This window comes from Aulonocara sp. 'chitande type north' Nkhata Bay, linkage group LG3, assembly GCF_057382095.1.
Source record: "Aulonocara sp. 'chitande type north' Nkhata Bay isolate Kocher_YH1m ecotype deep benthic linkage group LG3, A_spYH_male_GT1.1, whole genome shotgun sequence".
Taxonomy (NCBI): domain Eukaryota; kingdom Metazoa; phylum Chordata; class Actinopteri; order Cichliformes; family Cichlidae; genus Aulonocara; species Aulonocara sp. 'chitande type north' Nkhata Bay.
Genome location: NC_141346.1, coordinates 2,814,718 through 2,832,644, shown reverse-complemented (window position 1 = coordinate 2,832,644; position 17,927 = coordinate 2,814,718). Strand labels below are relative to the sequence as shown.

The 17,927-nt window shown below is 44.7% G+C and overlaps 1 long non-coding RNA gene across 2 annotated transcripts; it reads left to right on the top strand.

Annotated features, from left to right (window-relative positions):
• The first annotated feature begins 784 nt into the window (after positions 1-784).
• Positions 785-17,273, top strand: LOC147333494 (uncharacterized). Of its 2 annotated transcripts, XR_015125550.1 has the most exons (5): positions 785-1,962; positions 2,055-2,155; positions 9,565-9,691; positions 16,579-16,748; positions 16,892-17,273. It is a non-coding gene; the product is annotated as an uncharacterized LOC147333494 (long non-coding RNA). The 2 variants fall into 2 exon arrangements; XR_015125549.1 differs by having other exon boundaries at positions 789-2,155.
• The last annotated feature ends 654 nt before the right edge of the window (positions 17,274-17,927 follow it).

Sequence of the window (17,927 nt, the reverse complement as noted above, 5' to 3'; positions counted from 1 at the left end):
TTCTATTTATCCCCTTCGTATATTTTATTTATATTTGTCTCTGTATTTATATATATGTGTGTGTGTGTGTGTGTGTGTGTGTGTGTGTGTGTGTGTGTGTGTGTGTGTGTGTGTGTGTGTGTGTATATATATATATATATATATATAACAATTCTGTAACTGTAACTTTGGTCGTTGCTGTGCTTTTTGGAAGTCGAATTTCCCAGAGGAACCCACCCGAGGGATTAATAAAGTTCTATCTTATCTTATCTTATCTTAAGATGCTGCACATGATTAAACTGTTGTTTGTTAAAGCCTCACAGATCTGAGAGCAGAGCTCAGTGGGTGCACGAGCCTTTATACATGAAGCGTTTCAGGTTCATTTAAATCAGTGTTTCTGTTTCCAGCAGAGCAAACATGATCCAGCTGTTTCACATGGATCTGTGTGGATGCAGCAGCACCTGACTCTGTACATCAGGTGGGTCACATGACACCTGGACATTCACAGCATCGTCCCTCAACGGAGGGACCGAGTGTTTCTTTCCTCTTTAGAAAGCTGCTCTCTGTCCAGGAGCTGTTGTCACAGTACAAAAACAGGAAGTCACATGCTCCTGCTCTGTGATTGGCTGCTTCTTATCTCAGCTTCCTCAGAGGGTGGCGGTCTGCTGAAGTGTGACTTTCACTTCCTGTTTATTGGTGTTGTTCTTACAGCTCTCAGGCGATGCTGCAGCGCCCCCTGCTGACACAAACTCCTCCCTCTGTCTCAGAGGTCAGAGGTCAGCCTGCTGCTGAGGGTCTGCCTGTTTATGGACTTCCTGTCACAGACCCAGGTCTCAGGGTGGATGCTGGTTTCTGATTGGATGGTGCAGAAACCCAGCTTCCTCCAGCCAAGATAGAAAAATCAATATTCTAATGTTCCTGTTAAAGCAGTGAGTCTGTGGATTCATCACTCTCTGTGGATCAGTGTAAGTCTGTGTGTGGGTCAGCTGCAGGACTTGTTTGACCTTTGACCCTGGCAGACAGAGCTGGTTACTGCTGTGTGACTACTGCTGTCGCTCCACTTTTAACTTCACTTAAATAAGTCCTGGCATGGCCCCGCCCCCTCTGACCTGCTGCTCCTGGATATGCTGATCGCTGCACTGCCAGTGTTTAACCACACCTCTTCTGACTGACCTTTGACCTCTGGCATGTCGATTTGATCCTTATTTAATGACGTCTTTTATTTAGTGTTTTGTGTATTTACATGTGATGCTGTTCCTGTGTTCAGCCTCAGCTGATATCCACAGACGCTCCCATTGGCTGGATTTAAAAACACAACAACAACACAGTCACTGGAGGTCTTAATGAGGCTCGTTCCCACCAGCTGACATTTTTCCATTTAAGTGACTCTTTTAAAAACATGTCTGTCTGAAATTTACATTTCATTTATTTTGGGGGATTTTAATAGAGAGATAGAACTTTATGTTTATCCTCCATGACATCCAGTTTGTCGTAGCAGAACACAGACAGCATAGCACAGAGTTAGGATATAAAATAAAGGGGAATACGAGAATATGAATATAAGCATAAATATATACACAAACCATCAGTTTTCAGGAGACAGACACTATCTCGACCTTTAAGAATAGACTTCCATCCTCCCTTAGCTGTGCTGTAATAGCTGTAGGCTGCTGGGGGATTCCCATGATGCATTGAGTTTTTCCTTTTCAGTCACCGTTCTCACTCACTAGACCTCCCTGCATAAAAAACAAACAAACAAACAAACAAACAAACAAACAAACAAAAAACCCCTCTCTGCATTGAATCATATCTGTTATTAACCTGTCTCTCGTCCACAGCAGATGGCCCCGCCCCTCCCTGAGCCTGGTCTGTGCTGAGTTTGTTTCCTCTCTGCTTTCGTGCCTTTCTGCCATCATTGACAGCGTTACTCTTCAACTGCAGGCAAAAACACTGAAAACACCGTTCAAGTCCAAACTCAGTGTTGTAAATGACATCATTCATTTTTGGTAAATTGGTTCATAAGTGGTTATTATTCTGCTGCAGCTTGGACCGACCTGATGCTTTTACTTTGAAAGGTACAGAACGACACAGTGCCGTAAACCAGGTGCCGTAAAGCGCACAGCAGCAGCAGCAGCGGGAGTTTGAATGCGCAGGGAGCTGATTGGTTAGTAAACAGGTAAAAAGACTTAAGTTTAACTGTGAGTCACAAACGTTTCGTTAGCAGCTGGTCGATGAGGGAACAAGGCTGCTGTGAAAGTTTGTCGTGGAAATGTCACTTTGTTATTTCACGGAGCACAAAGCTGCCGACCGCTGCCAAGTGTAACAGCTAGGTTTGGCCACTAGAGGGCGCTCTCGGTAAACTGGTCCTGTTAGTCAGCGATGCAGAGGTTTAAAGGATTCACTGCTGAGTGACGTCACAGACCAGTATAATATGGTGGGTTTATTTAATGGTGTAGAAAAGGCTTAAAGAAGGGTTTAATAACTGCAACAGCACTCTGTGGAGGCTGTGAAGGACTAAAGGTGTCATTAAAGACATTTATGATGAATGAATAAGGTTAAAGGTCACACACTGCTGTAAGGACTAGCCTGACAGGACCTGAGGTCCAGTTTAGGACATGTTGGAGTAGAAACAGTGAACACTGTTTTTACTGGTTATTTCTAATGTTTGGACGGACCAATGAGAAATGAGAACATGAGCTCAGGTGTAGCAGAGAGGCTGAAAGTTTGTACCTGTGCACAGAGGGTCAGTGGATACAGAGGATGATGAAGATACATCACCATGTCTCCATGTGAGGAGGGGCAGCTTTGGGTTATGGAGCTATATGAACCTGACGACTCTCTTACAGTCTGACCTTTGACCTCAGACAGTAGCTCTCCTTGGCTGTTTCACCCTCTCAGGTCTGTGTTCAGGGACTTTCAACACTGTCTAACTTTTCTGGAGGTCATTTAAACCTTTGATTCAACATTTTCCAACCTGATATAGAATAGAATAGAATAGAATAGAATTCAACTTTATTGTCATTGCACATGCACAGGTACAGGGCAACGAAATGCAGTTTGCATCCATCCAGAAGTGCTTTAGTGATATAGATATATTACAATATATATTAGCAATAATATAGATATGTGAGTATATTACAGAAATGGGTCTATTATGGTATGTTATAATGTACACGGTATGAAGTATGTTGTGAATATTCTATAACTATAAGTATGTACAGGCTTAACAATATAAGACATCAGTCATTCTGTGTTGCACTAAGAAAAGAACAATTGTGTCATTTGAACTTTGTTATTAAGTTCAGTTGCATTGTTCGTCTGCACCCGTTAACACAGCTGTGTGTACCTGTGGTAAAATCCCAGCCATAGGATAGAGAGTAGGGGTGGGGGAAAAAATCGATACTGTGTAGCATCGTGATATTTTGTTTGCTAATAATGTATCGATACAGGGACAGCAGAAATCGATATTTTGTTACAAAAAGGTTTTTGTGCTCTGACTTCAGAGCATGTTGAATGGGAAAGGGAAGGAGAGCTACAGGCAGAAGATGGAGAACCAGCTTCAGCAAAACAACGTTGGTGAAGTCTGGAGAGGCCTCAGAACCATCTCGGGCCACAAACAGCAGAACTCTCTGCCTGGGAGGGATGTGAGGTGGGCAAATGAACTGAATCATTTCTTCAACAGATTTGACTCAGCCATGAGGCAGTCTACAACATCGGCTGCAGACTCACCCACCCCCACTGCTGCTGTTCCACCTCAGACACTTCACACCTCCTCTATTCACCCTGCTCACTCCCCCCCACCCCCAACTGCAGCATCCAATACACACTCAACACAAGGCTCCAGCCTGTCTCTCTCAACCACACAGGTTAGGAGGGAACTGAGGAGGATTAATGGCAAGAAGGCAGCGGGTCCAGATGGCATCAGCTCGAGGGTCATCAGGTCCTGCGCGGACCAACTGTGTGGGGTGATGGAGCACCTCTTCAACCTGAGCCTGAGGTTGGGAAGAGTCCCACAGCTCTGGAAAACCTCCTGTGTTGTACCAGTGCCAAAGACTTCACGCCCCAAGGACCTCAACAGCTACAGGCCGGTGGCTCTGACATCCCACCTGATGAAGACCCTGGAGCGGTTGGTCCTGGCTCAGCTTCGGCACCTAATAAGCTCATCACTGGACCCACTTCAGTTTGCCTACCAGCCTGGCATTGGAGCGGATGATGCCGTCATTCACCTCCTACATCGTTCCCTCGCTCACCTGGAGACCACTGGAAGCACTGTGAGAATCATGTTCTTTGATTTCTCCAGTGCCTTCAACACCATTCTTCCCTCGGTTCTAAAGGACAAGCTGGTGAACTCTGGAGTGGACCATCACCTCACTACCTGGATCCTGGACTACCTCACCGACCGACCACAGTATGTGAGGACTCAGGGCTGTGTGTCGGACAGGGTCGTCTGCAGTACGGGGGCCCCACAGGGAACGGTTCTGGCTCCGTTCCTCTTCACCATCTACACTGCAGACTTCTCCCACAATTCCACCCAGTGCTTCCTGCAGAAGTTCTCTGATGACTCTGCAATAGTCGGCCTCATCACTGATGGGGACGACAAGGAGTACAGAGGACTGACTCAAGACTTTGTGGACTGGTGCCAGCTGAACTACCTCCAGATCAACGCCAGTAAAACCAAGGAACTGGTGGTAGACTTCCGCAGGCACAAGCATTCTCCACTGCAACCACTGAACATCCAAGGTATGGACATTGAGGCTGTGGACAGCTACAGGTACCTTGGTGTTCATCTGAACAATAGACTGGACTGGACTCATAACTCAGACGCCCTCTACAGGAAAGGGCAGAGCAGGCTGTACCTGCTGCGGAGACTCAGGTCGTTTGGAGTGGAGGGCCCACTCCTGAAGACCTTCTATGACTCTGTGGTGGCTTCTGCTATCTTTTATGGCGTGGTCTGCTGGGGCGGCAGCATCTCTGCTGGGGACAGGAAGAGACTGAACAGGGTGATCCGAAGGGCCAGCTCTGTTCTAGGATGCCCTCTGGACCCAGTGGAGGTGGTGAGTGACAGGAGAACGGCGGCTAAGCTGTCATCCCTGATGGACAACGTCTCCCACCCCATGCAGCAGACTGTGACAGCACTGAGCAGCTCCTTCAGTGGGAGACTGCGGCACCCACGGTGTGGGACGGAGAGATTTCGCAGGTCTTTCCTCCCCACTGCTGTCAGACTCCACAACAAAGACTTTAACTGATCAAGCACACACATCCACACATGTGCAATAACACTAAGTGCAATAATCCTTTCTGTCATCGTTGTATTTTTACTCAGTTGTATATAGTATTTGTATTTGTATTCTATTTTTATCTTATTGTATATTTATTTTATTTTATTCTACTGTATATAGTATTTTATTTTATTCTATTCTGTACAGTTGTGTACTGTATTTATTCTTATTGTATTCTAATTTTTGCCTCATAACTTTTGCACTGTCCACTTCCTGCTGTGACAAAACAAATTTCCCACGTGTGGGACTAATAAAGGTTATCTTATCTTATCTTATCTTATCTTATGTTGATCCTTTTTCTGAGCAAGAATCCTGACACTGTCCAAATGTGTTTAACTGTTTTTATTGCAGCAATAAACATGACAGTTTACTTATTTTAATTTAAGACATGTTTTATTTTAATTAAGTTTAAAACTTTTTTTATTTAATGTAAAATTATATTTTGTTTTAATTTACTTTCAAATTCTTCAGTTGCTGAAGGGGCTGCATAGTTTTCATATTGCATAGTTCAGAATAGCTATAATTGTACCAGATGGTTTCAGTTAAGTTGGACTAGACTGTAATACAAACCGTTCAGTTTGTCAACAATAAAACTGAAATGAGAGAAAGACTGAGTGTGAGACTTTGATATTAGAGAAAATGAATATTGATAAAGTTTACCTTTATGGACAGAATCTGAATATCGCAAAATATTTTTAAAAATTGCAATAATATCGTATCGTGCGTTAAGTATTGTGATAATATCGTATCGTGGGATGTATGGTGATTCCCACCTCTAATAGAGAGGCTATTTGGAAGTGCTCGTCCTTCTGCGGCGGGTCGGAGAGCTGCTTGAATGCACTAATGTTGACTATTTTATGTGACCCCTGCCCCGAATGTTTGAATCTGCTGCGATGCTAATAACAGTCTGCACTCTCTGACCTGTGCTGGCCTTAAAACCACTGCAGGATCTTTTGTCTGCTTTGTGCACACGATGCACTTCAGGAACTGTGACAGTGAATGGATGAATGCATTATAATAGTGTTGAATCCAGCTGATGCTGAAACAGAAGGACTCTTGTTTGAGTTTAATGTCAGTCTTATTTCTCGTACATCTGTAAATGTGTTGCAGTCAGATTTTATTCATTTGTTTTTGAGAGAAGCGTAAACATTGGAGTTTACAGAGGATCGATGAGCGAATACAGTCAGACAGATGACGAGAGCTGTAACGTTAAACCACGCAGCTGAGTTTAAGTGTAATAAGAGTTTCCCCACCTGACCACACGCTGTGATCACAGTGTATGTGGATCGATTCCAGTGATTCAGAAGCTCCCAGGACACTCCCACTCACCTGTGGAGGCTCAGAAAGTCAGACTAGGATTTAAGACAAATTGTGAATTTGCAGACTAAATGTGATGACGATGAGAATAGAAAACAATTTAAAGTATTAAAGCCATGTGAAGCCTTTTGGTTGGACTGCCCTGTGATCAATAACGAAACATAACACTGTAAGTTTGAGACGTCTCAGCCCAACCTGATGACACCTCCAGTAACTCCTCCTCCTGTTTTACAGGCTGCTGCAGATCATTGTTACTGTAACATAACATTCATACATTCATCTGTTTTCATATTAGTCAGCCAACAGGCTAAAACAGTCTAATGGTGTTAGAAGTTAAATGGAACAGGTTATTTTTCATTACATTTAGTTTAAAACCGATTTTGCAAAGATTACAAAAACTGTTTATTCGTTCAGAGTAACTGAATGAGCTTTGCTACTTTGTAACAGCCGACTGTAACGGTCAGTTAGCCTCAAACAGTCTTTGCTGCTGTCACAGTGGAGACTCTATGTCATGGCTATTCAACTACGAAGTTAGTTGGGCCAGATTTTCAAACCGAGGAATTTATCTGGGCCAGATATTTTATTTGAAGCCAGTAAGCAGCAGATCATGATCAATTTCAAACCCACACAACTGTATTGAAAAACAAGTAATTTTTTTATTCCTATTCCCCTGTAAATCTGGTGACCTCTCACAAATGCACACCAAGAGGTCCATTTAAAAAAAAGGGAGCTATAACTAAACTATTTTTTGCACATTTGAAACAATAATATTAACAAAAAAAACATTTTGATAATTCCCTTTCAAATTAAAATAAATATTTCGCTGACCACTCACTTTTCCTGCCATGGATGGAGCCCCATCGGTCACAAGTATACAGACACGCTTCATATCCAGACCATTTTCCTCAAAAAGAGCTGAAATCTTCTCAAACATCATTTCGCCAGCTGTGTGTCCCTCTAACGGTAGCAAGCCGAGCAATTTCCCATCCAAAAAACGGACATATATGCACAACTGGGCATTATCAGTTCTGTCTGTGATCTCCTGCTATAGACATTACATCAGTTTTCTTCAGGTCATCTAACAGCATTTCAAACTCGTCTGACGCCAGAACTTCAACTCTACGAATATTTGAACTGTCCTACAGGGGTACGTTTTTAACAGCAGATGTCACACTCACTTTTCACCGCATCCACCACGGCCAGCATGCAGTATTTCGCTGTTTCAGAATCTGTGAAAGGCCTTTTCTTCTTCGCCCAGAAGCAAACACGAAGGGAAGCTGCTGCAGCTCTCTTGGGCTGTACAGGACCCTCACCATGGTAGTACAACTCCGGTTGTAAGATTATTAAACTCGGTAAAATGAATAAGTATTTGTCAGTCCAGGCAGGGTTAAACCGACAGTTTTCATTGTCAATTTTGCGCTTTTGGAGTGAGAAAGACATGCTGTTGTCGCATCATATATTACGATGATTGTTTAATATGTTTACATCACGGTGCATTGTGGGTTAAATATTGCTAGGCTACTAGGAGTGTTGCATTCATAGTCTACACTACGCTGTAGGAATTTTTAATTTTTTTTTAAATTAACTACTTTTTTGCGTTTTCTCTGTGTTTCTGCCAGGACCACAGGCAGGGCCACTCGCGGGTTGCTTCTGGGCGGGCCGCCATTTGAATAGGCTTGCTCTATGTGATGGTGTTGTATTGTAGCAGTGAGGGCTGCACTGAGGTACCAGCTGTAACTGTGGAAACAGCAGAAACTCACATCAGAGGCATGTTTGCTTTGTTACTGATGAGATGAACCTTTAATCCCAGCGTGTTCACCTCCTGTTACATGAACAGCAGGAAGGGGAAGAGTTGGATGGAACTTGCTCTGTCTTTGGTTCTAAGTGATAAGAAATGTTAGTAGTTATTTAAATGCTGGTGTTAGACACACTGAGGACAGCAGCACACACACTGCTGCTCTGTGCATGCAAAGCCTGCAGGGAAATGTAGTGCACTACCTGCTACTGTTGCACAGTCTGTGTCACACAGTCATACATGTGTTTGCATGTGTTGTATTTCAACCCAACACACAGCTGTGGAGGTGAGCAGATGTTTGCAGTGACGTGTCCTGAAATAAGCTGATTGCAGGTCCCTGCTGTGACTACAGTATCAGCCCTGGTCCCACTGTGGATCTGTCCTGGAGCCCCTGGATGACTCCCACAGTGGAGGAGGGGCCCTTTGTCACAGTGGCTGACCCAGCACTGCCTCCTGCACCTGGACTCTGGACCCTGCTCCAGGTCATCCACACAAACTCCACAGGAGGTCAGGAGAATTTGGAGCTGGACATTTGGCTCGAGCAGGCACAGCTGGGAATGAGGAGAGTTGTTGTGCAGTCTGTTTATTCATGCACTGCTGCAGCTGCTGATGTCACAGTGTTCATGTTTCATGTGTGAGTAAATGTTTTACTTCATATGATGTTTAGAAAAGCAGTCAAACATCTTACTTCCATGCAGTCTGCATCCATCTTTAAATGTCCACACTGATGAAGCAACCACAGCTTTGACCCCTCTATAACAACACTCGAGCTGCCCACGATCACTTTAAGCTCCACACTGTGCTCATCACTGCTGTACAGAACAGTACGGGAAAGGCATGAGTTTAAGAAAGGGGAAGACAAATCCAGCAAAGACCTGAGACGTACACGTGGAGCTGATTCATGTAGTCAGACATGTCTCTGTGAACGGCCAATCACAGGGAGACATTCAGAAGCATAGAAAAACAGCTGAGATGTGCTGACTGACACAAGAACTGACAACAAGTGTTAAAGGTTCAGTTCAAATGGTCAGTTTGTTGGGAGGAGGTCAGGAGAGGGGCTGTGAGTGGGTGGAGATCCTCGTCTTCCTCAGCTTTGAGTTCTTCCTCAGGGAGAACATGTGCTCACTCCTTTCATTTTGAGTTTAACACAAAAGAACGTGAAGAAGAAGAACTCTGTCTCCTTTCTCTCCTCAGTCTGCTGCTGGACGCTGTCAGGCCCATGAAGCTCTGCTCTAAACGCTTCCATGTCCCAGGCTTCACCTGCTGACCAATGGGAGGCGTGGCCAAAACCCTGAGGGGAGTGGAGCAGCAGGTAGCAGAGGTGAGCCTCTTGTGTGCAGCCTGTGGGACCAGGGAGGACGTGACAGCCGCTGTGGTGTCTGGATCAATGAAGCTGGTTTAACATGGAGTCGAACACGGAGATGATCCCAGTCTGTGTGCACTCGTGTCTTTGTGAGGCCAGTTTGAAGATGTTTCTGGAAACTGTCACATTTCTGCTCTCAGTCCGAGGTTGAAGATGTCTTTGTTGCATTTACTCGGCTGCAGCACCTTGTAACATGTTCCAACAACACGTCCAGGAATATTTGGCTTTCCGTGTTTTCAAGTAATGGTTCGACAGGCTGGAGATGAGCTATCCAACATGGCGTCTCCATGAACACATTACTTTACCTGTGATGTGCAGTTCTGTTGAAAATAGAGAGGACCTTTCCTGCAGTGCTGACAGTGCTGCGCTGTAGCAGCTTTCATAAATGTGCACACGTTCATGCACAGCAGCTGTCTTTGCTGTTGGGAGGGTTTAGTTTAGTCAACAGGAGGTTTTTGTATCCTTTGCTGTGCAGCTTGTGTTGTGAGGAGGTTACACAGCATCCAGCTCTGGGAACAAGTCCCACCTCTTTCATTTGACGGGATTCTGATGCTCCACCTAAATGCCTCCAGTTTATTGGAAACAGTCTTCCTGTGGTGGGGACGGCCTCGAGCCACAGCTCGATGGAGCTCTGTGTATATTCTTGCTGACAGCAGCGGCGAGCTGTCCATTAATCAGTGCAGCAGCGAGACATGCAGGCATGCTTTGCTGCTGCTGTCAGAAATAACTGACAGGTTACTGTAGTGATTTAATAGATTGATGGAGCCCTGCTGATACTTGTTTGATCGTCCCAACAAATCGTGGATTTCTGCACGAGTCGTTGGCTTCGTGACAAACACTTGCTGATAACAGGAAGTTGCAAAGTGCCCACTGGTGAATAAACATCGTATCAAACCCATGTGATGGTTGAGACTTTCTGCTGTCTCCACTTTACTTTAAATCTTCATTTATTGGCCTTTATAAATGTGATGCATGCACACTGGGGAACGCTAATATCGACTGGTCTGCCTCGTCCAGTAAGGCTGAAGCTGGCTGGTAGGTGGACGTAAGCTCTGACCTTGGTTTGCTGTCTTTGTGGATCGGCAGGCCTCGGTTACACTTGGGACGTGTTGGGATGTGAAGGAGACTTTCTCTTGCCAACAACATCTCTCATGTCTCTACTGCCGTTTGCACCACTTTGAACTGACTGAATGTGAAGAACTGAAGCATGAAGCAAAGACACACAGGAGACACTGGAACCACTGCAGAGACATGCTGATGACTGAGCTTTGTTTATTCTGACTAGATGATGTCATCAGTCGTCATCAGTTTTGATTGGCCGTTGGGTTAGTTTTGTAATGGTAACCATGGAGACATGAGCCAAGATTGAAAGAGTTGGACATCGCTGCTGAAGGAAGAAAAAACTGATGCTTTAATTTAAGCAACATGTGACTCTTTTTATTTAACCTAGCTTAGCTGCTACTGTCACACTGTGTTTGCCCATTATCCCAGTGCTTTGGGATTCTGGGCGGTCATTCACAGTGACCTCACAGGGCTCCAGCCTCACTGTGAGTACAGTCCATACAGCAGCTCATCACACGCTCACGATTTATCCCTGTGTTTATGCTGCTCTTTGACAGGAGTCTCATTTAAAGACCGCAACGAGTGAAAGAGCAGCTGATAATTCCTGTGACAGAGAAGATGTGAGTCAGGTCAACACTGCCTTCATAAGTGACCCCAGGCTGACGTGGTCAGCACGGACACTCAGACAGACTGTGGTGGTTTTAAAAACAAAGGAATCCAAAGTGAACCCGAAATCAAACATAACATGGAAACAACAAAGGTTTCTGAGTAGCAGTTACAGAAGTGTTTGTGTGAGCTGTGTTATTCAGTGACTGAGGAGCAAAGTAAGACAAGGCTGTACGACTTTGTGAGACTCATCGGGAAAGGCTCATTGCAGCTCTCAGAGCTGCCCCCTGCTGGCCGGTAGAAAGATTGCAGGTTAAAGGCACTTCCACATTGGCTTCCATTTTTCGACCACATCCATCTTTTAACAAATACACTTCATGGTATTTGTCCACAGGACCTGGTTAACAGGGCAGCACAGTGTTGCAGTTGTTGACAGCTAGAAGGTCTGAGTCTGGATCCACCACCTGGTCTCTGTGCAGTTTGCATGCATGTTTGCATTTGTCCAATAACAGGATAATAGTCTCCAGTGGAACGTCCCCTTTATCTCCAAAGTCTTCATGTGAAGGGTGAGAGCTGCAGTAGGCATGAAACACCACAGGATTGGTGTTTGTGGCTGAGGACACGTTTTTTTTTTCCGCCTGTCCCATTTGGTTCTTTAGCCATCAGAATTGTTGTCTGAAGACCAACAAGGATACCCAATGGATTTACTTTGCCAAATGGATCTTCGTGGCATTGCCGTATTGGTCCATTTGGTCGATCTTTGTTTTTATTATTTATTATATTTTATTTTCAGATGTTACAGACGGGACAGACATGAGTGAGGGATAGGAAAGGGAGAAAGAAAGAGGAAGGAAAGGAAAAACAGAAGGGGAGAGGGACAGTGAGAAAGGGAAAAAAAATCTCCTGGATCACCTGTTGAGAGAAGAATAGAAAACAAGCAAAAAAACAAAAAAAAACAAAGCAACATACTAAACACAACACCATCGCATTAATCTAGCTAAGTGTAAACAGCAGTAAATACTAAATATTCAATGTTGTTGTGCAGCACGCAGGACAGATGTGCTTTGAAGTAGCAGCCAAGAAAGGTGTAATTTAAGTCTACGAGCAGTGAACACCTGTGTGCATACCTGTGTGGATCAGCGCGCTTGTATTCAGCTGAGGACACGTTGAGTCAGAGTGGCTCCAGTTCTGAGGCAGCTAACAGAAATGAGAACGTGGAGGCTCAGGGTGGATGTGGGCTCACATTCACAGCTTTCATTTTCAGAGCAACAAACAAGCTGCTGTTGCGTTTTATGGTGTAAAGTTGTGATGCTGATGGAAATGCTGGAAAACTCTCACACATGTGGAGTTTGATCAGCAGGAGCTCAGCAGAGGGACGTTTCCTGTCTCTGTGTTTGTAGCTGAGGAAGAAGCAGAGGGCAGCTCTTTGTTTTTGCACGCAGCCATTCAGGCTGTGATTTCACTGCACGTTTGAACAGAGAAGGTGACACTGAAACGCTGCCTCAGAGTGACTCGCACTGTGTCACCAGCTCTCCAGCTTCACTCATAAGTGCTGCTTAAAGCCGTCATGCTCAGGCTGTGGGACAGTCACAGAAAGCCTGCTCGCAGTGATTTCATATCATTTACCAATATGTCCACGGAGCTGACCATCAGGATCAAGAAGTGAAGTCAGGGAAGAGCCCACATAATATCACCTGACTTTGGTCCAGTATACACGGAAATGCTTCTTTTTGCAGAACATAGTGAAGAAAAAGATGCTGCTGTAATGTTGTGTTGTCACACACACACGCTCTTCTATACAGGGAGTGCAGAATTATTAGGCAAATGAGTATTTTGTCCACATCATCCTCTTCATGCATGTTGTCTTACTCCAAGCTGTATAGGCTCGAAAGCCTACTACCAATTAAGCATATTAGGTGATGTGCATCTCTGTAATGAGAAGGGGTGTGGTCTAATGACATCAACACCCTATATCAGGTGTGCATAATTATTAGGCAACGTCCTTTCCTTTGGCAAAATGGGTCAAAAGAAGGACTTGACAGGCTCAGAAAAGTCAAAGATAGTGAGATATCTTGCAGAGGGATGCAGCAGTCTCAAAATTGCAAAGCTTCTGAAGCGTGATCATCGAACAATCAAGCGTTTCATTCAAAATAGTCAACAGGGTCGCAAGAAGCGTGTGGAAAAACCAAGGCGCAAAATAACTGCCCATGAACTGAGAAAAGTCAAGCGTGCAGCTGCCAAGATGCCACTTGCCACCAGTTTGGCCATATTTCAGAGCTGCAACATCACTGGAGTGCCCAAAAGCACAAGGTGTGCAATACTCAGAGACATGGCCAAGGTAAGAAAGGCTGAAAGACGACCACCACTGAACAAGACACACAAGCTGAAACGTCAAGACTGGGCCAAGAAATATCTCAAGACTGGTTTTTCTAAGGTTTTATGGACTGATGAAATGAGAGTGAGTCTTGATGGGCCAGATGGATGGGCCCGTGGCTGGATTGGTAAAGGGCAGAGAGCTCCAGTCCGACTCAGACGCCAGCAAGGTGGAGGTGGAGTACTGGTTTGGGCTGGTATCATCAAAGATGAGCTTGTGGGGCCTTTTCGGGTTGAGGATGGAGTCAAGCTCAACTCCCAGTCCTACTGACAGTTCCTGGAAGACACCTTCTTCAAGCAGTGGTACAGGAAGAAGTCTGCATCCTTCAAGAAAAACATGATTTTCATGCAGGACAATGCTCCATCACACGCGTCCAAGTACTCCACAGCGTGGCTGCAAGAAAGGGTATAAAAGAAGAAAAACTAATGACATGGCCTCCTTGTTCACCTGATCTGAACCCCATTGAGAACCTGTGGTCCATCATCAAATGTGAGATTTACAAGGAGGGAAAACAGTACACCTCTCTGAACAGTGTCTGGGAGGCTGTGGTTGCTGCTGCACGCAATGTTGATGGTGAACAGATCAAAACACTGACAGAATCCATGGATGGCAGGCTTTTGAGTGTCCTTGCAAAGAAAGGTGGCTATATTGGTCGCTGATTTGTTTTTGTTTTGTTTTTGAATGTCAGAACATTCAGCTTTGATATTAATGAGTTTTTTGGGTTCATTGACAACATGGTTGTTGTTCAATAATAAAATTATTCCTCAAAAATACATCTCGCCTAATAATTCTGCACTCCCTGTATGTATATAGATCTATAGATGGATAGAGAAAGATCTCTAGAGCAGCGCTCCCCAACCTTTGTTGCTCCACGTACGGTTTAATGTCAGACAGACCGGCCTTTAAGGCAGATAAATACAACAAAATAAAATGATACGACCAAGACAACAACTGTGATGTTTTGCAGATATAACAAAAAACGTAAATTCACTGTGTAACTGTGTAACTGTGTCATTCTGTGTGCTCCACACCAACAATGCTGAGATCAAATATAAATAGGACACAGCAGGAATAAATAGCAAACAGGAGAAATGTGTGCAATAAAGTTTTATACAAAACAAGACAAATGTACACAAAATAAAGACACAGGCACATATTAGATGGTGCTTGGACGTGCTCCAAGGAAAAGCCTGAATAGTCTGTGTGTGAGTGGGCTGAGTGATGAGGGTCACCATGGCTCAGACTGCTGAGGTTGGTGGTGTGTGGAGCTCTCCTGTTCTCAGCTGTGGACCAAACACCCAGGCAGTGGGAAGGCCAGCAGCAGCTCCTGGTCCTGGTGCAGGCGCTGCTGGGCTTGTTCACCAGGGCCAAGCATCATATATCTGGTTGGCGGCTGTAGTTGGAACGAATAAAATGCTTTCAGACTACTTGTGTTGGCTGCTGAATGTGTCAGTCAGTATAGTGTGTGTTTGTTGTTCAGTGGGTCTTAGTCCTGCCTTTAAATCTCTGACTCTACATGAAACTGTCAGGCAGAAGAAAAGCGTCATACTTTCAGTGAATGATGAAGAAATGCACATGAAAAATACTGTGAAAGCTATTAAAGACATAGAGTCGCTGCTGAAGCGTCCCCGGCCCTTAAGTCCAGCTGTCTCAGTGCAGAGATGTTGTCTCAGAGGTTTGGAGCCCACACACATATTTAAAAAAAACATGTCTTTATACTTGAATGCAAATATGATCCATCTCTGCTTCAGCTCGTCTTCAGTGTGCATAGATGTGTTCAGCACAGCAGAAGAGGAGTCTGCAGCCATCTGTCAAACCAGTCTGTGCTGGGACTCTTGTCCAAATGTGATGGAATTATGAAGGTAGAGAAGTTTGATCCACTGAGTAAGATCACGTGGAAAGAGTCTGGCTTTGTTTTTCAGTAGGACAATAATCCCAAACTGTCACGGCCTGGGGATGTGGGGAAGCAGGACCCACAATGCAGGACCGTTACGATGAAAAGGTGTCTTTATTTACAGCAAAGTAAAATAAAAGGTAAACAATAAATCCCTGCGCGCTCCCATCTCCCGTTTCATGTCCTCGCGCCCGTGCTCCGTGTCTCTGTTCCCTGTGTACAACCTCGTTTCTGCAGATCCTCCTCAGAAACACACGAAGGCAGCCATGAGCACCTTCAACTTCAAACAGATGCTGAGAAACTGATGGGAACGGTCCAGCGTCGAGGAGCGCTCAGCCACACCGTTAAGTAGCTCCCCGACGAGGCTGATCAGCTCCAGGTGGAAGTGGATCTCCTTGGCAGGTGTGACACACCCACCAGGCCTGAAGATGGCTGTAAGCTGGTGCTCAGCACACCGACAAACACACAGATGTACTGGGATAACGTTCACTCTTCACTGTGATGTTCAGCGTGTGCTTACCCGACAGTGTTATGAACCAGCTGTGCAGTCTGAGTGCAGTCTGAGTGCATACGCCGGCTCTCTGTCAGCTCATATACAGACTTTTAAAAGGCTTTTATGAAACGGCTCTGGGATCTACCTGCATAGAAACCAGTAATGAACTTCAGGTTCGTGGGACTCAGTGTGCCAGCAGTTCAAAGTGCAGGCCTGGGCTTTAAGGTGGAAATCCTGAGTCTGCCTCTTGGCTAAGTGCACAGTGTAGATATTACACTATACTTGTGTTCACTGACTTCACTGTAGTCGCTTTGTTTGTGCTTTTTCATGTTTAGTCAGCATTGCATCAGTAAAGCTTCTTGATGATCATATCTGGTGTTGTTGCTGACGTGGCGATCTGCTCTGGAACCTTTCAGGCTGAGTAGACGAGCGTGCTGGGCCAGCGATCAGTGCACCTGCAGGACCTGCTCATCCATGGGAACCATGAAGCTCCTGCTGGCATGTTTCTGGTGATCTGTTGATGCCAAAGGAGGTTTGAAACTCTGAAGTCACTGAGTCAGCAGAGTGTTGGCAGCTGTTATGCGCGGTAATATATGTGCTCTGCCACTTTGTGTGGTTACTAAGCTCTACCACTTAAATGGCAATAATAACAGCACTTACAGTGGATGGTAGAATAATGAAATGTTGCAGTCCTGACTTGTGACCATTCTCTCTGCTATGTTTCTACAGGTAGACTGCATGGCTGCAGTGTTGCAGTGGGACTGAAAACACCTGAGTGTGAAGATGTTGTCCCTGTAGTGTGCTGAAGCTTGTTTATAATGACATATGCTGTTTGGATATCTGCACTTGTTGTCCTTACCGTTGGAAATAAACCTGTGCATTAAGGCCCTGCAGTCAGTAAAGTATGTCAGTGTTCTGTGTAATGTATCACTATACTTGAATCCATTTCATTTTCATTCATAGCTTCATATAGAGAATGGCATTTACACAGACGCACTAATGCAGGGCTTTCTGTTTCTATCAGTTCAGCTCCATCATTAGTCTTTACAAACGTTACAGACACACAGAACCAAAGTCCAGGTATGTGTGGTCCACATGAGTCCAGCCTGCAATCTCCAACCTTCCTTTTCATATCAAATATGTTTCATATCAAACATCCTTGAAAGAGTAGTTGTCAAACAGCTAACAGATCATCTGCAGAGGAATGGTTTATTTGAAGAGTTTCAGTCAGGTTTCAGAGCTCATCACAGCACAGAAACAGCCTTAGTGAAGGTTACAAATGATCTTCTTATGGCCTCTGACAGTGGACTCATCTCTGTGCTTGTCCTGCTAGACCTCAGTGCAGCGTTCGATACTGTCGACCATAATATCCTATTAGAGCGATTAGAACATGCTGTAGGTATTACAGGTACTGCGCTGCAGTGGTTTGTATCATATCTATCTAATAGACTCCAGTTTGTGCATGTAAATGGAGAGTCCTCTTCACACACTGAGGTTAATTATGGAGTTCCACAGGGTTCAGTGCTAGGACCAATTCTGTTTACATTATACATGCTTCCCTTAGGCAGCATCATTAGAAGACATAGCATACATTTTCACTGCTATGCAGATGACACCCAGCTCTATCTGTCCATGAAGCCAGATAACACACACCAATTAGTTAAACTGCAGGAATGTCTTAAAGACATAAAGACCTGGATGGCTGCTAACTTTCTGCTTCTTAATTCAGATCAAACTGAGGTTATTGTACTCGGCCCTGAAAATC